The sequence below is a fragment of the Triticum aestivum genome, chromosome 3A (assembly GCF_018294505.1).
Source record: "Triticum aestivum cultivar Chinese Spring chromosome 3A, IWGSC CS RefSeq v2.1, whole genome shotgun sequence".
Classification (NCBI taxonomy): Eukaryota; Viridiplantae; Streptophyta; class Magnoliopsida; order Poales; family Poaceae; genus Triticum; species Triticum aestivum.
Window position 1 is genome coordinate 210778029 of NC_057800.1, and position 8156 is coordinate 210786184.

Consider the following 8156-nt stretch of genomic DNA (forward strand, 5'->3'; position numbering starts at 1 on the left):
ATAGTTCCCAGTGGGGGTGGATGAACATGACCCCATGGTGTTGCCTCTGGATGAACAGGACGCCGATCGATCGAGCCGGTTGGGGCTGGATGAACAGGACCCCGTGGAGGGCTGGATGAACAGGACCACCCCGTGGAGGGCAGGATGAACAGTAGACAGTGGAGGGCAGGATGAACAGTAGCTCGTGGAGAGGTGGTTGAACAGGAGCCCGTGGAGACGGCTGGTTGAACAGTAGCCAGTGGAGTAGCGCGTGGTGGAGGCTGGATGAACAGGAGCCCGTGGATGAATAGTCGCAGGTGGAGGCTGGAGGAGGTCGACGGTGGATGAACAGTAGCTCGTGGAGGCTGGAGGGGGTCGACGGTGGAGATGAACAGTATCTCGTGGAGTCCCATTTTGCGGTACGCCACACCCCTCCTGATGAACAGGACCCCTGTTTCGATCGTAGTGCTCCAACACAAGTCTGTTTCTTCTATTTTGCGGTACGCCACACCCCTCCCGATCAAAAGGACCCCCGTTTTGACCGTAGGAGGTCTATTTCCTCCGTTTGTGGTACGCGAGACCCCTCCCGATGAACAGGATCCCGTTTCGAACGTGGTCGGTCGAACACAAGGCCGTTTCCTCCGTTCTGCGGTACGCCAGGCCTCGTTTCCATCGCTTGTTCCGTCCAAGCCCTCCCGATGAACACGACGCATTCCGTTGCCTCCCCATGAACACGACGACGACATTGTTTCTCCGTTCTGACCCAGCAATGTACACGAGCCCTGGCCGTACGTATGCACGAGTAGGCGTTCGAGACCCCGCCCGTATGTACACATACGTGGCCGTATTTTCTTTCTTGCACCATGGCCGCTGTACGTACGTGTACATGCTACGTGCGCGTCTCTACTACGACACGTGCACGCCTCTACTACGACACGTGCGCGCCTCTACATCGACTAGTATGTACGTACACGTTCGCGACCAGAATGACAATGCTACGTACGCTTCGACCACATGGGTCCCGACTGTCAGGCACTTCCTTGCCTGCAAAGATGTAGCTGGTGGGTCCTAGCAGTCAGGGGGCGAATTGTTTTTTTGCACGAACACACTTGCGTGCGAAGATGTAGCTGGTGGGTCCCAGCAGTCAGGGGCAAACGTCTTTTTCGCAAAATACGGTGGCCCATCCGGTGGGTCCCCGCTGTCAGGTGGAGGAATAATTATTTTGCGCGTAATAAGGAGGCACTTCCTTGCTGTGGCCGTGGACCCAGCTGTCAGCGTCTCCACGCACAGTACTCTTCCGATGAAAGTCGGTCGTTGACCACATTGACCACGCCGCACCGAGAGCACCACGGCGGTGGATGACGGCGAGGCCTAGGAAGGGGATGACGCGGAGCCGGGGAAGACGCGGTAGTGGAAGCCCGCGCGGAGAGGAGTACGAGGGTTCACTGGTTCGGCTGCGGTGTGAGGCTGCCATCGCCGCAGGGCCTGGCCAGCGGTGGGAATAGTAGGGGTGGTGAGGCCTCCGCGGCAGCACAGCCGGCCACAGGAGGCAGGAGCATGCGACACGACCGGCGCTGCTTTGGGCGGCTGGAGCAAGAAGACCAGAGGTTGAAGAAGCACTACGGCCGTTGGATGGACATCGTACGGTCACTGGAGCTAGAATCGTTCATATTGACTAAGTTGACAAAGCCCTTCGTCCCTGTCAACTTAGTAGGCCCACAAGTCAGCCTCCCACCAAGGTGGGTCCCAGCTAGCCGGGGGAGTATTCATTTTTTTGTGCGTAATAAGGAGGCACTTCCGGTGTGTCCGAGTTGACAGCGGGGGGAACACTTTTTTCGCGAAATACGGTGGCCCGTCCGGTGGGTCCCAGCAGTCAGGGGGAAATGATTTTTTTCGCAAAATACTGGTGGCTCGTCCGGTGGGTCCCCGCTGTCAGGTGGAGGAATAATTATTTTGCGCGTAATAAGGAGGCACTTCCTTGCGGCTGCCGTGGACCCAGCTGTCACCTCTCCACGTACAGTACTCTTCCGATGGAAGTCGGTCATTGACCACATTGACCACGCCGCGCCGAGAGCACCACGGCGGTGGACGACGGCGAGGCATAGGAAGGGGACGACGCGGAGCCGGGGAAGACGCGACAGTGGATGCCCACGCGGAGAGGAGTACGAGCGTTCACCGGTTCGGCTGCGGTGTGAGGCACCCGTCGCCGCAGAATAACAGGGGGTGTGGGTGAGTAGAGGGATGCCCTGGCCAGCGGTGGGAGTAGTAGGGGGCGCTGTGGCCTGCGCGGCAGCATAGCCGGCCACGGGAGGCGGGAGTAGGCGGTCCTGCCGGCGCTGCTTTGGCAGCTGGAGCAAGAAGATCAGAGATTGAAGAAACATGACGGCCGTTGGATTGATATCCAACGGTTACGTCTACTAGAATCGTTTGTTGACGTATATAATAACTAAAAAAATCTTGCATACGCGTCAACTAAACAGGCCCACAAGTCAGACCACTGCCTCTTTTTTTAATAATTTATATATAGCTCATGGCAACTTCTTATGCAATTTATAGCAGTCATTTTTTTTGGTTGGCCAGGGCCAATTTCGCATATTTCTGTGGGTTCCAAACTATTTTTAATACCGAAATGTCCAGCCAGATTTAAAGTACTTTGAAGATATATTTAAATTAGGTTAATGCCCAGTGAAATAGGAATCTGAAAATGTAATAAAATTCAAAAATTATAAAGTAATTGCCAATTTGTCATCTATTTTTATATTTACAACCCATTTCATATTAATTTCAAGATTTGCAGGCGTCTTGAAAGAGTTGCAGCCCATCAAGGCGTAGAAAAATAAGTAGGCCTGGATTGGGTATTCTTGAGAAAAAATAAACTGGGCTCATTTTCACAAAGAAAAAATAGCTGGGTTGGTCACATGATGAACATAAAATATAAGCCTGGGCTAGACGGGCCACAGCCCAGTTCAAACTCTGCTCCGTCTCAACAATACCAAACAAAAAAAATACTGCTCGAGTAGCTACGTCCCAGGTGTCAGTCAATCTTGTGCTGTTGTCTTGTCTATTAACTATATACACTCCCAATGTCGTGGGTCCCAGATGTCAGGAAAACACTAGGAGGAGGCATTTTTTTCCATACACTGACGTGGTGGGCCCCTACTGTCATCCTCTCCACGTACTTCTGCCGATTCCTATTGTTTGTTGACCATATTGACAACACAAGAGGGCGGCACCGCGGCTAGCGCACCAAAGCGCGCGGAGGACGTCGGCGTTAACGATTTAGGAGACGGTGGGGCGGCGATGCGTGCGTTGAGGCGCAGCCAGCCGTGGGAGGCGGAAGCAGGCGGCCCCGCTGGCGCTGGTTTGGTTTTGGCAGCTGGAGGAAGACAGGACTGAAGAAACACGATAGACTGTAGTACTTAACAACCTTAACTGAAACCAGCAGGGGCACTTAACAATCAAAGCTGAAAGCAGTATGAGTACTTATACAGGTTCAACTGTACAAATCACGCCTCGAACCGTGCTACTTTGCCTACAGTTAACCAAGGGTGAGGCCGCCAAGCCCCAGGACAAGGCCCAGGCGCCACCCCGCGCATCCACAACCTTCTGAAAGCGGCTTCATCTCGCAATGTGGTCAATAAACAGGATATTCGCTTTAGAGCCATGGAAAAGCATGAACATAATCTTCTGTCCTATTCTCCAAGATGGACGAGCCTTCATTATTTGAGACCACCCATGAATAAGTATCTTTTCACCTCCAAGGGGAATTGAGTAGGTCGACAAAAACATCATGTTGTGACCAAGCTCAAGTCTGACCCGACCATGGTCAGGCATCTGTATAGGAACAATAGAACTCGGCAGTTCCTGTTTCAAGAAGATCACAGCTGTAAAACTGTGTATAAGCAATAGTTTATGAACAACATATATAACAGAAAACAGCTCGTAGCATAAGTTTCTCGACACAGTTGGACCTGTTCAACGAGTGCAGCAGTGGCACACATATCCCACGTGGCCTTCTACCATTGAAACGCCCCACAAGGACCTCAAGACGATCAATAAAGTGTAGGAACTTGTGGATGTTGATCCAGTCAACTTCAGTGCCATTAGTAACAGCCGAGTTATTACAAAGTAACAAACGAGTAGACTGCTTTACTCTGAAAAAACCTACACGTGCCACCAATTATAAGAAAATATTAGTTAGAGTAGCATCTTCGTGAGAGATTCGTTGCTGCTTCTAAAGTTAAATTGTGATTAGTTAGATAGAATAGGTGGATTAAGAAGTAATCGAGGCAACAAGCAAGAACCAGATACAAAACTAACATGGATGAACAATTGGAACAACGCCGGGGTGGAAGATCGCAGTGAAGATGAGACCAGGTTCTGCTATTTCCATCAACATTCGTGCGCCAACTTTCAGCCCATAACACTTGAGAAATTTTATCCAAGTTCGGCCATAAAAAAGCAGCGATCTTCTTGGTTCATGAACCCAACTCGGAACTTATATCCATGGCTTGTCTTCACTGTGACCATTAAACTAGTGTATTCAATTATGGCAAGGCCGAGCATCTTGAGTACATGTGTTCAGGCAGAGCAAATAATACACTGCAGGAAAAATAATATGAGAACACAGCATGTTCAAAAAACCCCACCCTCCCAGATAGAAAAGAGGATTCTAGGAACATACCGTGCATGTTTCAAAATGTTGTGTTAGGATGAGAAGGAACAAGTGTGGCGTCTCGCCGAGGGCGCAGAAACCTGTAGGGTACTCGCACTTTGAGCACTGCAAATGAAACACACTAGCTTCAGTAGGATGAAAAATGCATCAACGGCGGCGGCTGCCATCCTAGGATTACCTGCGACCAAGGGACTTGGGTTTATCAGGGATGGATGAAGAATTCGTACCTGGTTCTCCATGAGAAAACCCTATGCAATCACCGAGAGGGGGTTTTCTTTGAAGAAGCAGGCGAGGGAGAAAGGGATTCAGGCCCAGTGAAATATTGTCGCTTCGTCCGTCCAGCTTACTGCTAAAGCTGGAAAGGGGGGGGTTGTGATTTGACGGCTCATTGGGCATTACTGCGGCGCTACAGCCGGGGTGTGTCTACCATGAAGTTGTGCACTCTAATTTGTGCATATGGCACATGGACCCCGTTGCCGGTTACCCCACATATCAGCGAAAGGAAGTAGAAAGACAGGAGTAACTAGTTACACATAAATATATATTTTGACAGAGAGATACTCCCTCTATAAAGAAATATACAAATCTTTTATATCACAGGCTCACCTTGCCGAGAAAAATACTCCCTCTGCAACGCACGGGCATTATGGGGGTTCAACTGAGAATATAATACTCATATGTTTTTTGAGGGATAAAAGCTGCTTTATTGAAGATTAACAGTCATAGGTATACAAATAATTTTGGGGGTTCCTGTGAGCCAAAGATGGCGTCCACAGGGCAAAGAAGTAGCAGCTTTTGCAAGCACATGCGCTTCAACATTACACTCGCGTTTTTCATGTATGATCTCCATGATTTGGAACATATTCTTCTTCATCTTGATCTCGTCCATAATAACTTTGCTGGGCCCCAAGTATGCCTCTCCGATATGCTTGACTGTTGCTGAACAATCGGTGCTAATCTGAACTTGTTGCAGGTTTAAGTCAAGAGCCAGAGATAGCCCCTCGCAACATGCCATTACCTCTAGGATCTCTGGATCAGTAACACTTTCGCACACCAGTGTCGATGCTCCAAGGAAGAAGCCTGTATGATCCCGACTCACAACTGCCAGGGCTCCCCTTTCACCATTGCGAGATAACGCATCATCAACATTCATCTTCGCCCAACCCACAGCAGGAGGAGGACGCCACTTCTGCACTGAGCTAGTGCTTCTCGAAACCAGGTTCTGGTCCTTGGGCCGCAGGCCGACCCTGCATGTTTGGGGGCCCATGTGTTCTACCTCAGCGCTTTTCATATTGCAAGCGATCGGTACGGCGCTAGTTTTAGATGCTGTCGCAAGGCGAATACACAAAATTGAATAAAGCACGACAGCTGTTGGAATGAAATAGAACGACAGTTCCTAACCAGCAATCAGAGTTGCAATTCTATAAACGATATACCATGTGATAAATAATACTATCGTACTACTTATACACACATGACACTTGTTTCACCATGCGAGATCATTACATCAAAATCTCTCGGAGGATAGATCAGTTAGGCAGTTGCGTACTGCTACTGAAGAATTTCAAAGTTGATTTGGACCAGCTCTCCTTGCCGAGAAAGTTCGATTTTGACATCATCCCCTACCGCAAGATATGATTTAGATTTGAACCTTGACCATCCTTTAGCATCAATCATGATGCGACCATCCTTTGTACTTACGATATATTGAGCAGGTTCATTCACACCAAGGCTGCGCATGGTAAGAGAAACTTGGCCGCGGTCGCCTGGATTGTTGAACGACTCCCTCGTTGCTCTAGGAATTCTCTGTTTGCAAACAAGAAGACATACCCAAACAGTTAGATCAACACAGTGAATCATGTGAAACAACATGGAAAGAAAAAAGAACGAAGCACTTGGGCGGCCAATGCTTACCAAGAAGGTGGACATGTCGGTTTTTGTAAGGACTTTGGTATATGAAGTGTGAACTGCAGACCAGTCTGTTGCCAGTGCAACTGCACAGGCCGGAGCAGATGCAAGTGCAAGTGTTGGTGCAGGTGCCGAAGCCGCTACTGCTGCCGGAGATGGTGCTCCTTGTAGAGCTGGTGCCGGTGTCGGAGCAGGTGCCGGTGTCGATGCCCGATCTTCCGGTAGATCATACTGATCCGCTGATGCGGTCGGTGCCCAATCCTCAGCTGGATCAGACTGAGCTGCTGCCGCTGTCAGTGCTAGAGCAACTGTCGGTGCTCGATCTGTGCGAGACAGCGGCGATCGTGTCTGGTCTGCTATGATCAGCTTTCTAACTTGACTAGGATCTGTGACCGCGATCCAGTCTTTTTCTTCATTTCTTTTAAATGCGAGAAGGACTAATTGTGGCATTTTTGTTAAATCAAACTGCAGTTCATCATAGGGATTCAGCTTGTACTCAGACAACAGACTGATCCAATTTTTTCCAGTAATATAAGTGATGGACAGTGCCTTCGTTACTAACACGACATAAGAAGTGAAACCTGCAAAAATAGCCATCGTAGAGCAAACCAAACGGTTTATTCTGTGATCAATGTCACATGGCAAAACCTGCATCATAAAATTGCAGGAAAAGAAAGAAAACATGACATTAAATCAATAAGATTTAGACAGTAAATCAATAAGATTTACTTGATGTGACACGAGTGAATCCTTACCAGGAAATCACTATGTTGAAGTACTAAACAGAAGATTGATCGTTCAACTACGCGTGGCATGTAGGGGCCCCGCCTACTCCCACAAGCAGGACAGTCCAAAGGTTGTGACAAACCGTATGGACCGAACATCCATGGGGCTGGAAATCTTGGTGGGTGCTATAAACCCTGCAATGCATACAGATATTGGAGTGTAACCATAATTGATAGACCATCCTCACAAAAATATGATATGGATACTTCAAAATATACAGACTGAATTGAGTGGTCAGACATTAACATAGACCGTTCTCAGGACCGGCCACACACCAAAAGCGGCAGTACTAATAAACAATACAGGGTTCACAAACACAAATCAAGTATTGAACAATAGTACTTACTACAGACAAGCAAAGTTGCACTAACTAAACTCTGCAGACTATTTTTTGCCACCGACCTACGAGATGAACCCCGCATAACTGACTAGGCCATGGACTTCGTGTGAGATGTCTACATGCACCATCACCATCTTGTCAACCTTGGAGAACCTAACAGAGTGGTCTTTCCACTCATAAACATGATGATGAAGACAGGCTGCATCAGATTTGTTGGGAAGCTTTACAAGAACCACACCCTTCGTAATTGAAGGCACAACCAGGAAATTGTTGTGGTCAAGTACAACCTCGAGAACATGCCCGACAACAATGCTACAGGAAAACACTAGTTCAGGACACGTGGCGACAAGGACACATCAGCTGGATAGTTTAGTAGTAGAACTCATCATCAGGTCTTCCAGTTCACATGGCATGACTTTGAGAACTTCATCTCCACCGCGGACCTGGTTCTAATTCAAATAGAAACCA